The sequence below is a fragment of the Tursiops truncatus genome, chromosome 8, assembly GCF_011762595.2.
Source record: "Tursiops truncatus isolate mTurTru1 chromosome 8, mTurTru1.mat.Y, whole genome shotgun sequence".
Lineage (NCBI taxonomy): Eukaryota > Metazoa > Chordata > Mammalia > Artiodactyla > Delphinidae > Tursiops > Tursiops truncatus.
In genome coordinates, this window is record NC_047041.1 from 84,640,710 (window position 1) to 84,656,904 (window position 16,195).

Here is a 16,195-nt window from a genome sequence, read left to right on the forward strand (position 1 = left end):
CTTTAAGGGAAAGGGGAGCCTTCGATATTACACCTTCCAAAGCTGACTTGGCTTGGGCAGGGCAGTGAGGTGGTTTTGGAGGGGTGGGTAGCTGAGAGGCTTGGGGAAGGCATCTGGAAGAACTTGGAAAACAACAGCCTAGGTTTAAGCTGGACAGAATGGTAGAAGCAAAGTCATGAGTGGGTCACAGATTCAGGGGCTGAGACTCCCCAGAATCCTTGGAAGGCCTGGTCCATTTGTTCTTTGTTCGCACACGGAGGGTCTGAGTATTAGCATCCAGCTCAATTCTGTCAATAAGAAATTCCATTACTGGGGAATCGGGCAATGAAAAAAAAAAGGGAAAGGACTTCCCTGGTGGTGCAGTGATTAAGAATCTGCCTGCCAGTGCAGGGGACACAGGTTCAAGCCCTGGTCCAGGAAGATCCCACATGCCACGGAGCAACTAAGCCCGTGCACCACAACTACTGAGCCTGCGCTCTAGAGCCCATGAGCCGCAACTACTGAGCCTGTGTGCCACAACTACTGAAGCCCTCTCACCTAGAGCCCATGCTCCACAACAAGAGAAGACACCACAATGAGAAGCCTGTGCACTGCAATGAAAAGTAGCCCCTGCTTGCCGCAACTAGAAAAAGCTTGCCCGCAACAACAAAGACGCAATGCAGCCAAATAAATAAATACATTTATTGAAAAAAAAAAGGAAAAGCATATTATGATCCATCTGGGGAAGAATGGTCTAGAGAAGACCCCTCCAGATGCCCATGATACCAACGTGCCCTCAGAAGCACACCTCTAGTTCCTCCAAGTAACGTGGAAAATCAACAGCACTTAGATCCACCACAAAATGAGACCAGGGACTATGTGGGTGACTTCATGCTTGGCTCGCTTGGTACCTGACCTTGGCTCAGTCATTTACAAAATGTAGAGTTTCATACATATTTACTGGGGGCTTAGAGTGTTGGTCCAAGGTTTAGTAAACAAACAAACAAACAAAAACACCCAACAGCAACACTGTTAAATGTGAGATTATTAAATCTGAGATTTCCTTCCAGTCTTTGGCCAAATGACAGCTTCTCAGTGAGGCATTCACTAAATGCCTGATTGGAAATTGCAGTACCCCATACCCAACTCTCTCTACCCCTCTGCCTAGCTTTATTTTTTTCAGTAGCAGTGATTTCTGCCTTGTATCGTACTATATAATCGGCATATTTATTTGCGTATTGACTTCCCCAGGGAGTGTAAGGTCCATGAAGGCATGGAGTTTTGAAGGCTTTGTTTGTTGCTATATGCCCAGAACCTAGAACAGTGCCTGGCCCCTAATCCATGGTCAAGAAGTATTTAATGAGTGAATGAAATTAATTTATTCATATAACGGATTTAGAAAAATATCCAGCACACAGTCAGCACTCAAGAATGTTAGCGTTTACTATTTTCTTTATAATGTTTAAATTTCAACAAAGTAGAAATAGTTGTTATAAGTCCCTAATATTAAAATAACAGAAAATGGGGGCTTCCCTGGTGGCGCAGTGGTTGAGAGTCCGCCTGCCGATGCAGGGGACACGGGTTCGTGTCCCGGTCCGGGAAGATCCCACATGCCGCGGAGCGGCTGGGCCCGTGAGCTATGGCCACTGAGCCTGCGCGTCCGGAGCCTGTGCTCCGCAACGGGAGAGGCCACAACAGTGAGAGGCCCGCGTACCACAAAAAACAAAAAAACAGAAAATGGGGAGTCTTTTTCATGATTTAAAAAAAATAAGGTCAATGCTCTGTCCCTCATGCTCTCTGATGCTTATAGCTTTAGTTCTTCTGGGTCCAGATCACTTTAATCTTACATTGCCTTGATCTGTGCTGTATATTGTCATCAGGGAAGGCACGTTTCTATGTACATAACTGAACAAAGAAACTCCATAAAGGCAATAATTGCTTTTTTTGGTTATGAGGATTAAGAACGTCAATCAATGAAGCAATAATAGATTTCAATAAGGGGAATGGCTTCAGATTTTGTTTGAAGCAAGTCCTGAGATGCTTGCTAACCTTAGGCATATTAGGAACCAGTTGTTAAAATGGAGCCATGAACTCTATGCTAAATGAACTTGACCCCTTCCCGCTTCTAAGCTTTCTCTTCACTCAGTGTCTTCCTGGTTGCTTAGCGGTTCTCAGGCTCCATGTGAATCCTGCTTCATATACCAAGGGGCTCTTTAGAGGCTTAAAGTGATGCTTTCTTTCACTGTGAACTCCTCCCTCAAAAGCAAACAGTGAGAAATCAGGTTGTCAAAGCTTCGCCCTCACCCACCCCTTTTAAGAGTTAGCAAACTGATTCACAGATGTGGTCTTTGCCAGGTCGCTCAGAAGTAGGTGGGGACAGGAGGTGAGGTACTTAGGGAGGAGTCCAAAGGCTTTTAACATTGATCGAAAGAAGTTGCCTAACAGGCAATGGGACTATCTGGGAGAGGTTCCTAGTGTGGAGGAAGTGCCCAAGACTCAGGAATGGGGTGGAGAGTGTTTTGGCAGGTGACAGCCATTAAGAAGAAAGAACTACTTCTCTGAAGCAGAACTGGGGAAGATGGTCCAGAATGGAGCTGATGAACAGCATCATGGGTCTCCTTGGGACAGGAACCTCGCTGCCTCCCCACATGATCATTTCATATCAGGCTAATAGGAGTCTCAAGGGTGGAAATGAGGTCAGCCTCTATTTGCCTTGCACTTATTTGTCCTGTTTGGACCCCTGTCAATTTCCTGTAGGCATAGAAGACCTCCTCTGTGGAAACTAAGGCTTCGTCCAAGAATAAGAAGAGACTGTTTTCATCCTAGTGAGGATTACTTTGTAGAGCCAGTGTCCCATTGTGGAGGTAAGGAAGGTGAGAGAAGATGACTCAATTACTCATTCATTTATTTGCATATATTTGCAGGGCACTGGGCTAAGTGCTGGAGATAACAACAACAACAAAATAATGAGTATATGTGCTAGGACTATATAAAGTGCCTTCCTTGATTTGTTATTTAATTGTCACAACAATCCTACAAGGTAGGTACATTGTTCATATTACACAATAGAGAAAATTGAGGCTAGGAGAGGTAAAGTAACTAGCCCAAAGACACGTATCTAGTGACGGTAGAAATAGGATTGAAATCCAAGTCTGTCTGACTTCAGATGCTCTGCTTTAACCCCCATAAGGACTTGGGTGGATCTCAACACTCATGTGGTTCACAGCCTAGGGAGAAAGACAGACAAACATGTGAGAGATGTGGTAACTGCTGAAGTGTTGATCAATTTCAGCCACAGTGCAGTAATTCCCATAGCACAGAAAATACTATCTGAAGCTTTGCATTATAACTAAATACCCTTTATGCCCTCTATAACAGAGGTTCTAAACCTCAGCACTATTGACATTTTGGGCCAGATAATTCTTTGTTGTAGGAGAGTGTCCTGTACTCTGTAAGGTGTTTAGCAGAATCCCTGGCTTCTACCCACTAGATGCCAGTAGCACATGCCCCCAGTTGTGACAACCAAAAATGTCTCCAAACATTGCCAAATTCCCTGGGGGACAAAATTGCCCAAAGCTGAGAATGACTGCTCAGTCAGATTTAAACTTTTAGAGGGCAATATTATGTCTTATTCATCCTTTTATTCCACCCCAACATATACATATTTATAGAACACTCCACCCAATAGCAGTGGAGTACACATTCTTTTAAAGCACCCATGGGACATTCTGTAGGATAGACCATATTCTAAACTATTAAAAGAAGTCTCCGTAAATGTAAAAAATTTGAAATAACCACATGTATGTTTTCTGACCACAGTGGAACTAAATTAAAAATCAACAACAGAAAGAAATATTGGAAATTTTCAACCATCTGAAAATTAACACATTCATAAATATCCCATGGTACAAGAAGAAATCACAAAGGAAATTAGGAAATTTCTTGAACTGAAAGAAAATGTAAACAACATATCAAAGTTTGTAGTATGCAGCTAAAGCAGTGCTGAAAGGAAAGTTTGTAAACTTAAATGCTTATATTCTAAAGAAAAAAAAATTAAAAATCAATAACCTGAGCTTCTATCCCAAGAAACAAAGGAAGGAGAGTAAATAAAATTTACAATAAATAGAAGGAAGAAAAAACAGAGATCAGATTGGAAATCAAAACAAAAAACAAAAGAATTTAATCACACCAAAAGTTAATAATTTGTAAAGATCAACAAAATTAATAAACCTTAAGCTAGGTTAATCAAGAAAAAAGGGACAACAGAAAGGAATAAAATCACGAATAAAATCACTATACTATAATCACTATTAAACCTACAGAAATTAAAATATTATAAGGAAGATTATGAAGAACTTTATGCCAATAAATTGAATAACTTAGAAGAAGTGGACAAATTCTTAGACATATATTATCAAAACTGACTCAAGAAGCAATACTAAAGTGAAATACTAGCAATGAACAATCCAGAAATAAGATTAAGAAAATAATTCAATACATATAGCTTCAAAAGGGGTAAAATACTTAGGAATAATTTAACATAAGCAGTGAAAGATACTCAAGCCAAAAAATATTTCTGAGAGAAATTAGAGATCTAAATAAACAAAAAGCCATACACTTTTCATAGATTGGAGGATTCAGTATTGTTAGAATAGTAATTCTTTTCAAATTAATTTATTGATTCAAAACAAATCCTACAAAAATCCCAGCAGGCTTGTATGTATAAATTGAGAAACACATCCAAAATTAATATGAAAATGCAAAGAACATAGCATAGCCAAAAGAATTTTGAAAAAAAAGGACTACGTTAGGGGATTTATATTACCTTGACTTGAAGACTTACTATAAACCTACAACAATCAAGACATTGCAGTATTGGCATAAGAGCAGACATATAAAACAGTGGAACAGAATAGAGAATCTAGAAATAAATTCATATATTTTTGTTCCATTGATTTTCAACAAAGATTCCAAAGTAATTCAATGGGGGAAAATATAGTCTTTTCAAAAAAATGAAGCTGAAATAATTGGATATCCATATGAAAAAAATGAACTTAGATTCTGCCTCACTTTACACATAAAATATTAATTAAAAATAGATCATAGACCTAAACTTTAGAGCTAAAAGCATAAAATTTCTAGAAGAAAACATAGGAAAAGATCTTTCTGACCTTGGGTTAGGCAAATAGTTCTTAGATGTGACATCAAAACCACAATCTATAAAAAGTAAAAACATTTACTAACTGAACTACATCAAAATAAAAAACTTTTGCATTTCAGAAAGCACCATTAAGAAAATAAAAAGACAATCCACAGACTGGAATAAAATTTTGCAAATGATGTATCTTATAATGCAGATATGATCAAAATATATAAAGAACTTTTACACTCAATAATAAGATGACAAACAACCCAATTAAAAATGGCCGATGTATTTGAAAGAGACACTTCATCGAAGAAGATATATGGACTACAATAAGCACAGGAAAAGGTGCTGAACATCATATATCATTAGGGAAAAACAATACCACAAGAAGATATTATTACTTATAGACTGGAATGATAAAAAATTTAAAAGACCAACAATACCAAGACCTGATGAGGAAATGGATCAACTGAAACTCTCATACATCACTGGTGACAATGCAAAATGGTGTAGTCACTTTGGAAAGCAGTTTAACAATTTCTTAAAAAATTAAACATACGACCCAGCAATTACACTCCTAGGAATTGACCCAAGAGAAATGAAAAAAGAATGTTCACACAATGACTTGCACACAGATGTTTATAGCGGTATTTTTCTTTTCTTAACAAAAATTGTATATATTTAAGATGTACAACATGATGATTTGATAGACGTGCATAGTGAAATGTTTACTACAGTCAAGCTAATTAATGTATCATCTCCTCAGAGTTAATCTTTTTGCACAGTTAATCCTCATGTGTGTTTGATGAGAGAGCTTGAAATCTACTCTCTTATAAAATTTCCAGTATTCAAACAGTATTCTTAACTGTAGTCATCATGTACGTTAGCTCTCTAGAGTTATTCATTCAACACAACTGCAATTTTGCACCCTTTGACCACATCTCCCCGTTTCCCCCACCTCTCCACTCCTGGTAGCCACTGCTCTACTCTCTGCTTCTATGTTTTTGGCTTTTTTAGATTCCACATATAAGTGAGATCAAGCAGCATTTTATTGTAAGAGCAAAAAACTGGAAACATTTCAGTGCTCATCAACTGGTGCATTGATAAACAAATTGTGTTGTCTTCATACAGTGGAATCCTACTCAGCAATAAAAAAAGCGTGATACATGCAACAACATGGATGTATCTCAAAAATATTATGCTAAGTGAAAGAAGCCAGATACAAAGACTACATATTATGAGTCCACTAATAGGAAATTTCTAGAAAAGGAGAAGTTATAGAGACAGAAAGTCAGTGGTTGCCTGGAGCTGGGGTTGGGAGCAGGGATTAAATGCAAGTAAGTACAAGAGAACTTTTGGTCAACTGAAATATTTTAAACTGGATGTTGGTAGACAATTCTATAAATTTACTAAAATTCATTGGAACATCCACTTACAAAAAATACATTTTACAGTATGTAAATTCTATCTCGGTAAAGGTGTAAAAATGATTCAAATAAGTTCTAAATTAAACAAATTATAATATTTGAGTTTGGGGTTATTATTTTCTCTTTGCCCCCCTTCTGAAAATAAATGTTTTCCCTATTACACTAATTCTATGAGAGAACAGATAGGTCAGAGAACAAGTCTTTGACACGTGTGTTCATGATTTCTGTCTCACCTTTTTACTGCTTATCATTAAGTGGCAAAAACTAAGGGACGTTTCCTTGAAGTTCAATAGCTTGTGTTCTGAGTTTACTTTTAAATCATAAACATGGAAAAACTAATTAAATAATGATATGCTAACCAAATTATACATAATATAGATGATGTTCCAAGACTACCAAAGTGGCTTTGGACCTGTAAAAAAGTGTTTAAAATGTAACCTCTAATGCAAACAGACTCTGGTGCGAGGTTGCAGGGACCTGCCACTGAATAGGTATGAGGCTTGAACAAAGGCCTTCATCTCTAGGTTGGTCTATTTCTAGGTGTATTTCAAAGTGTGATCCCTGGACCACCTGCATCAGAGTCACCTAAAGAACAACTCCAGTCTTTAAATCTGTCAATACAAGACAGATTCCAGAGCTTCATGCCAGAAGTCATGAGTCAGCTATTAACTGATTTGTCATCTCTGTTAGGGCTTTAGGAGTAATATCCAGTATCTGCATTTGTAACAAGCTCCTTGGGTATTTTTAATGAACATTAAATTTTAACAACTCTTGACCTAGGTCTTACTTTCATCATTTGTGAAATGAGGGAATTAAACTAGAATTATTTCTGAAATTGTCTTTAACTCTATGAATTTGCGTCTTTTCCTTTTACCCATATCTTTTACCTGTTTTTTTTTTCTTAAGCTCCTAATTTTCCTCTAATCAGATTTTTTAAGTTTCATACATTTACTTGTAAAGGACTATGAGTTCCTCACAATGCATTCATCCTTTATTCTGAGAAGCCCATTTTCTAATCATTGTCAATGCATCAGTCAATCAGTATGTGCTTTCAACCTTTCTAGATGTCTCTCCTCTTATCCATCATTTGGGCAGAAGGATGAGCTTTGTACTTAGCAATCGGTACTTCATCATCCAGCTCCCTCAGCCACCACTTGACGGCAATTGAAGGGGGCCCAGTGTAGGGGTAAAGACTGTGTTTGCTAGGGTGCCGAGCCCGGGTTCAAATCCTGGCTCCCCAAGTACTGGCTCAGACAAGCTCCTTGACTTTTCTATTGATGTTCCTCATCTCAGAAATGGAGATAAGAGTATCCTTACCTCATAGGATTGGATTAATACTTGTAAAACACTTAGAATTGTACCTGGCATACAGGAAGGACTATGTAATTGTTTGCTAAATAAACGTGCTATTTTGAATTGGTTTCAGACATAAATTTCCCGTGGGACAGTTCTGAGGTGTCAGGTACAGGTATTTGCTTTTGGGTTTCAGTATTTGGGGGTCTTAACCCAGCCAAATAGGAGTCTCAAAGATACGTTCCAAGGAGATCCAGAATTCCATAGTGTGTGTACACGTGTGTGTGCATGTGTGTGTTTGGATGGGGAGGACAGATAGTAAACATGTAAGGTGCAATGAACAACACCTCTCAGACAGTGGTGTTAAGAAGCAAACAAAACGGAGTAATATGATGACCAGGATAATTCTGGTGTTGCTGAGTTGTTCCCTTGTGACTGCCGCTGTCCCATCCTTCCCTGGTCCTACCTTACCCCAGCCTCCTACCCCACCCATCCCAAGTTTGGACAGCCAGGGCCAAACAACTGACACGTGGAGTCCACATCAGCACACTGGATTTAGTCTACTCCTAAGGGTCAAATGGGCCAATTTCCCACACCCTGTGCTTCTCTTTATTTAAAAGCCCAAAATGACTATACCAGTGACAACCTTGTGAAAAATTTTCCATGAACTTTGGGCTAAAACCTTCCTTTATTTAATTTCACCTTAATTGCATCAGTTAGGCTGCTTTCATGTTTGCTCAACAAACTCTTTTGTTTATTTCATTCAGCTCTGAGCAACAGCTGCCAGATGGAGCCTTTGTTCTGAGGCCCTTTTCTAATAGTTTTCACACCAATCCTATTTGTTTTCCACAGTGGCAGCTCCTACCCAACCTGAAAAATGTGTGGCCATTAAGCCTCTAAGGGCAAGCTCAGTTGCCAGCTGCCATTTACGCCCCATTCAGTTCCTGGAATGGAAAACTATGTCTTTCTTCTCTCATTTTGAAGGGAGCTATTTTTAGTTGTGTGGGGAAGGGTGTCAGAAGCCCTCAGATAACTTGAATTTTCGTCATAGTCTCACTGTATGACACCCATGCCCAAACACCCAGCCTTTAGCCCTCCCACCCCCAAATCACTTTTGCTCTTTTTTTTTTTTTTTTTTTGCGGTACGCGGGCCTCTCACTGTTGTGGCCTCTGCCGTTGCGGAGCACAGGCTCCGGACGCGCAGGCTCAGCGGCCGTGGCTCACGGGCCCAGCCGCTCCGCGGCATGTGGGATCTTCCCGGACCAGGGCATGAACCCGTGTCCCCTTCATCGGCAGGCGAACTCTCAACCACTGCGCCACCAGGGAAGCCCGAAGATGCCATCTTGGAGGTGGACCGTCAGCCCCAGATGCCCCAGCTGATGCCAAATGAACAAGAGATGAACCACCCAGCCAAGCCCTTCCACATCTCTTACTGACAAAATTACAGTGGAAACAAAATGATTGGCTTATGCCACTAAGTTTGGGGGTAATTTGTTATATAGCAATGGACAACCAGAAAATTACTTCTTCAGACATCTCATTCAGACCTTTGTGAAGTCCATGCAAGGCTTTGATTCATATTCCTATTCACTGTCCTTGAACCTGCTATTTTCTCTGTCTGAAATACCCTTCCCTCTCCTCTCTGCGTGGCTCACTCTTGCTTTTTCCTTGAAAACCTAAGTAGCACTTTATTTGACTAGACTTTTTTTAAACCTTCCTAGTCTGTGTAAAATCATTTCCCTCTAAGACCATTCAACAAATGTTTATTAAGCTCCTCCTATGTGCCAGACACTGAGGATTCAACAGTGAAGCAGGATGTCAGGATGCTCTGTGCTTCCCTCTTATGTCAAGAACTCCGCGTTCTGTTTGAAATGGCTTCTACCTTTGACAGTGAGCTCCCCAGGCAGAGGCACTATGTTTCTCTCTCCACATTCTGAGGATCTAGCACAGAGCCGGCATATAGCAGGTGCTCAATAGATACCGACCAAACGAGCAAATGAATTGTGATCTTTAGTTGGCATTTGTATGAGCTATTGACTTTAGGTTCGGCTGAGTCAGTGCAAGCTGATTTTTGCCAAGTCCAGCTTCCTCGAGTGGAAACATTATCAAAACGCTGAAATGACAGTGGTGGGAATAAAGGCTAGTAGCAAATTTCCTGATATGGGTATCCTTCAAATGCAAGCCACAAATGCAACATTAAGAACCCAATGATAGAAACTCTATAGAATGAGCATTGAGAAATACTTGCCCAGAAATGCACAAGGAAATCTATCCTGAAGGTGAGAGAGGGAAGATTCGGAAGACTAGTACCATTCCTGTCACCCTGCTTGGGAGGTATATCACCGAACCTCTGAACCCAGCCCCTCTGTCTCCTCTGCCCTAGGGTAACAAACAAATAGGAGGATGGGAAGAGCCTAAACTCTGAAAGGTTTTCTGTTTTGTTTGCTCTTGAATACCCCAAGCAGCTGAGCAGAACTAGCTCTGAAAGTCAAAGTCACGTGCTGTTGCCTGAGGGTGGATTCAAAGGAAGTATTTATCAGGATTGAAAAACAAGATCTGCTGTTCTGTGGTTCTGTCTTTTTGTGCTCGTCACTGTTGTGTGCTGAAGAGCCTCCCAGATAGGGTGGCCGCTGTTTGTCAACACGGTGCAGCGGAACCACAAGCAGTTTGCCCTTATCTCAACCAGGGATGATTTTACCTTCTTCACCCCAGGACGTTTGGCAAGGACTGGAGACATTTTTGGTTGTCCCATTGGATGAGGATGGGGGCTACTGGAATCTAGTGGTTGGAGGCCAGGGATGCTACTAAACATCCTATCATGTACAGCCCCCTCTATAAAATCATCTAGCCCTAATTGTCAACAGTGCTGAGGCTGAGAAATGCTAGCACTAGTTTCACACTTTAGGGTACACCAGAATCACCCAGAAAGCTTGTTAAAATACAGGTTGCTGATTTGGTAGCTCTGAAGTAGGGCCTGAGAGTTTCCATTTCTAACGAATTCCTAGGGGAGACTGATGCTGCTTTTGGGCCCACACTTTAAGAATCATTGGCCCAAAACTTCTCTTCCCTGTGTGGCAGGAGCTCAGAGGGGGTGCACAATGGGAAAATCCAAGAAGGAAGCCTCCATGCGGGGGACCTCTCTGACCTCACCTTGGGTCAGTGAACTCCCTACTAGCTCAGTCCAAACACCTACTTTGGGTTGGAACTGAACAAACAATACGTAACACAGCAAAAATAAACAAACAACAACAACAACATTCCTGAAAGAAAAAGAGCTACCTGAACAGAGGAGGGAAATCAGCCACAACTCGGGTCAAGTTTTTGGCACATTCTGTGGAAGGACTCGAGGAGCAGATAACAATAGCTCCAGTTCTCTGGAAGGGCAGCCAGACCAAAAAACGTTCAATTAGTAAGTCTTGCCAAATAAAGACAACAAACAGTTTGGCAATAATAAATTAAGGCCATGCTTGGCGGACACCCAGGCTCAATACTGTATGCCTGCCAGGCTTTGTGAAAGAGTGGCTTTGAAGGCTTCTGAAAAGGGTCCATTTCTCAAACAATTCCAGCTTTTGTTTGTGGCCACCCTGTTCTTCTCTTCGCTCCTTTCTTCACTTATCGTGAAGGGCACAAACATGAGAGGTAGGCTTCTGCCCTCCCAAGAGTTTGCCAGTTCACTTCCTTTCTTCCCAAGATGGTACCAGGAATCCACTGCTCACCACTGCTGTCACCATGGAAGACACCCATGGATGGGACCTAAGGGATAGGAGACTCAAAGAAATGAGCCTTCTAGTTTAAAAACACCATTTCTAAGAAAACAGAAAATGAAGGCTGCTCTCACTTAGAAACACTGTTTCCGTTTTGAATCTGTGTTTAAAGGTGAGGAAATGAAATCATTTAGTGAACTTGGTAAACACCTTAAAGCCTTGAAGAATGTAGTGTGGGGTCCACATCCCTTAAGGTTATCTGCATCCTGTAAGATGCTGTTGATGACATTAATGATGATAATGACATTATCTAATATTTATTGAGCTTTTATTGTGTGCCAGACATAATTCTAAGTGTTCTATATCTGTTTCATTTATTTTTGGAAAAACCTTCAAGATAGACATTTTATTATTCCCATTTTACAAATGAGCAAATAGAGACAAAGAAAAATTAAGTCATAGAACTAGAAAGTGATTAGTGTCTCCGAGATGGGGATAAAGATTTTATTTCCCTTGTGGAAAACTGAAGTCTGACTCTTGCCAGTTTTGTAACTACGTGTGCTGGGTGGATATTCCATGCTCCTTGGAGGGCCCCGTAGCAACAGTGCACTCTCAAGCAGATATCTCTGCTCCAGGCAAATATGTCGCTGGACACCAACTCCTAGCACCATCAGGTGATGTCTTGCTGGCAGGACCTAGGTGTTCCAACTGTGCTCTGGCTGCTGGCATTGATTGTATAGGGCAAGGAGTAAATTGATCGTTTAGGGCAAGGACTTGGGTTGTACTTAGGGTGCACTGAATGCACAGGGAAGAGAACACAAAAGGGCAAAAGGGCCTGCCAACCAAAAAGAAACAGCAGACCTAGTTTACTAGTTAAAATCAAACCTAGTGACTTTAGGTTTGATTTTAGTGATCAACAAGGTCACCCCTCACCCCTCATCCCAGTGTCTCCAAAGGGGCAACAGAGGCTCAGGTGATGAACCTACCCAAGAATACACAGTGAATGGTAGAAGGAAGACTAGAACTTGGGACAACTGACTCTGATTCCTGAGCTCCTTCCATTATACCACTCAGCCCCCTACCATTGGTAGATCAGTGAGATGAACCATGTGGAATTTCTGGACCCAGTGGGTTTGGTAAAATTCACAGAATCACAGAATCTTAGCATCCAGAGAAATTTCACCTGGTTTAATCTCTTACCTTCTATGAAGCTAGAGAGAAAGCAGTAGTGACATCGTAGGCATGTTCTTGGGTCTGTGGTTAGAGGTATGAGTGCCACACAAGGCAGCATTGACCAACCCATCCAGCAAGTGTGTTCCCGTCCACTGAGAGCCAGGATTGCCGTAGGTTAAGTAAGATGGTGCTGTCTAGGCAACCATCCTACAGGAGCCTAATATCAAGGCGACTAGGTTGTCAGCCCCCAGAGAGCATCAGGAAGACACAGGAAATAACTATTGGGAAAGAAAGTTGAGACTGAGTTGTGGGGAGTCTTGAATGCCTGGCGAGGCAGGTTTGACTTCACTCTGAAAACAATGGGGACCACTGGAGCTTCCTGGGTAGATTTTTGACATGGACAGAGCTCTGCTTTAGGAAAAGGCATATATGGCTTAATGTCTGAATTTGAGAGCTGACAGCAGGTGGCAGGCATGGAAGCAAGGAGATGTTTGCAGCCATCCAGACAAAATCTAATATAGAGACTCAGAAATTTTACACCTAGGATGTATCAGATAGAAATGAAAACATAGGTCCATTAAAAACTGTACAGAACATTCATAGTAGTTTTATTCACAATGGCCCAAAATAGAAATAACCCAAATAAATGTCCACGATAGTAGAATGGATAAACAAACTTGTTCATCCAATGGACATCAATATTTAAACATGAAAAAAAAATGAACAAAACAACATGCAGGAATCTCACAGACGTTATCTTCAGTGGAAAAAAGCCGGACACAAATGAGGATAGAGTGTATGATTCCATTTTTAAGAATTTCTAGAACAGCCAAACTAATCTAAGATCAGAAAATCGGAACCGTGGTTGCTTTGGGGGAGGGGAGAGATTGGGCAGGGACACAGAGAAACTGGGGGGTAGAAAATGTTCTGCATCATAATGGAAGCCTGGGTTAAATGGATGTCTCCACTTGACAAATTTGTACAGAGAAGATTTGTGCTGTGTAAATTTTGCTTTAGAAAAAAAATTTTGCTTAAAACTAATTGTAGCATAATAATAATAATTGATTAGGGGATGGAAGATGGCATAATATTGGTAATTGTAGGAGCTGAGTGACAGTTACATAGATATTCATTACATTATCCTGTTTATTTGGTAGGTGTTTGAGATTTTCCATAATAAAGTGTTAAAAGTAAATAATGGGCAAAGATCAAGGCAGTGGAAAGAGAGAAGCCAGGAGGATGAGAGACATTGTAGGGGTGGACTCAAAGCATCTTGGAAACTACTTGGATGCAGGGGGCAGTTTTCAAAGGCGAATGTTGAAAATGATATTTCAGTGGCAGTACCTTTAATGAAGTGAGGAACAGGTGAGGGAGAGTGGTAGGTAGGTTCAGTGTGAGATGCAGTGATTCTGAAATGCTGGTGGGATGAGCAGATGAAGATGTAAAATGGCAAGGAAGGAAGGTGGTGTCCTGCCTTGAGTGTCCTGGTTATTATGTAAAAAGAGTGGTAATTTACTATACACATTAAAAAAAATAATGCGAAGGAGGGAAAAATAACTTACAACTAGGAGATTATAGAACAGTCCATTCAATTTTACAGATAAGGAAAGCAAGTTTCAGAGAACTTGTGTCACCTGTTCAAGATTGCACAGCTCTTCAACAATTTCAGTCGATTTCTTAGAATTCTGAGCTATTTGATCCCAACTCAGGTGTCATGAGCTATGCTTCTTTATCTCTAGTCCAGTGCTATTTCTGTGGCAGCTCTCCAACTCTTCCATATTTACTGTGGATGGAAACACTTGCTTGTCCCCTGTGCCTGCTTATCCACCCACATCCATGTAATGAACTCTGGCTACAAGGTACTCAGAGTGGACAGAGGCCACGGCTCCCCTGAATGTGAGCCCAATGCAATACACTATGAAATTCAACCCTGGAAAAATGGCACAAGTGACTTGCTCCTATTGGAAGCCAATCTTGACATTAATTAGGCCCTTTACATTATCTCTGATTCGTGATTGCACACATTTTAAAAACACAATTAGTTATGGGCCAGAGCTATGGAAGCCTTTGATTCATAATTGGCCGATTGTTTCCAGAAAATTAAACAAGGGAACAATAATACTGAGTTGACTCTACAAGCCCCATCGAAAACACACACCCTAATTCCTGCAGCTGCCCAGGGTTAAAGGGCTTTTTTGTTGAGTGGCCCCCTACTCACCTCCCAACCCTCAGTTTTTCAATATGTATATGGAGTTATGTCACTCCCTGGCTCAAAACCTCTCAGAAGTTCCCCCACTGTACTTGGGACAACGTCCCAACTCCTTGACATGACCATGAAGCTCTTCATGCTCTGGCCTCTGTCTCCAGCCTCACTGTTCCCTGGCAACCCGGGCCTTTCAGATTATTCTTATTCATTCATCTATTCTTTTGCTCATTCATTAATTCATTCTGTGAATATTTCACATGACTTTATTAGGTGTCAGCCCCAGTGCTAGGTACTGGGGATTAAACGATGAACCGGGAAGTCAAGGAGCTTCCATTCTCAGAGGAAGACGTTAATCAAATCATCACATATCTACATGATGACAAATTGTGGACACACAAAGAGTCAGAAAGGGACATTCCAGGCAAAGGGAACAGCAGCGGCAAAGGTGCTGGGGAGGAGAAGAGCTTGGCAGGAAATGACAATGGCATCACAGTGAAGGAGGAGGAGGTTGGAGAAATAGCAAAGGGCCAAGTCATGCAGTGCCTTGTAATCCAAGGTAAGGAGTTTGAATTTTCTTCAGAAGGTAGGATTTTAAGTAGAAAGGATGACACAGTAACACATGATGTCAAGGGCTTTCTGTGGGCTACTGGGTGGAGAGAGAATTAAAGACAAGCACACAGGGGAAGTGGGAGACCTGTTAGGAGACTACTAGAGAAGACCAGGTCAGTTGAGAAGTCAAACATCCTGGTTTGCCTGCAACTGAGGGATTCCCTGGGGTGGAACTTGCAGCACTAAAACCTGAAAAGTCTCAGACAAACCAGGAAAATTTAAGTCACCCTCCAGGTAAGACATGACGATGTCTTGAATTACAGGATGACACTAAGTGGAAGGATGTGAATGGTCTAGAGGTAGAGGACTTTTATTGATGAACAGGACAAAAGGGATAGAAAAAAGAAGGACTCACGTTCTGGCTTTTGCAACCAGTTGGTAGAGCCTCCTATTGAGAAAGAAAAGACTATTTCCCATTTCTCTGTCTACCTCAGGGCTTTTTGAGCAGAAAGCAAGTTTACCTAGAAGAACAGCATGAAAGAAGCCACCTCCTCATTGTGTAGTAATTTCCAAAACTTCAGGCAAATAAATGATGTCTTGCATTAGGGTCAAAGCCATGGTCAGCTAGGAGTTTACTTTGTGTCTTGTTTTCAAAGAGGTCAAAGCAGTTTACAAACTTTTATGACAATCTTCATAAAATCCCATGCGGCACCAACTA

General features: G+C 41.0%; 1 long non-coding RNA gene across 3 annotated transcripts in view; it reads right to left on the minus strand.

Moving 5' to 3' along the window:
* Positions 1–2,882: 2,882 nt before the first annotated feature.
* The window catches only part of LOC109552248 (uncharacterized), a 46,906-nt gene continuing 33,593 nt past the window's right edge, over positions 2,883–16,195 (minus strand). For 2 of the 3 annotated variants that reach the window (XR_002179050.2, XR_012333514.1), the window contains one exon: positions 2,883–3,206. This is a non-coding gene — a long non-coding RNA (uncharacterized lncRNA). Of the gene's footprint in view, positions 3,207–11,124; positions 11,599–16,195 lie in introns of all 3 variants that reach the window. The other variant, XR_012333515.1, reaches the window with a different exon arrangement.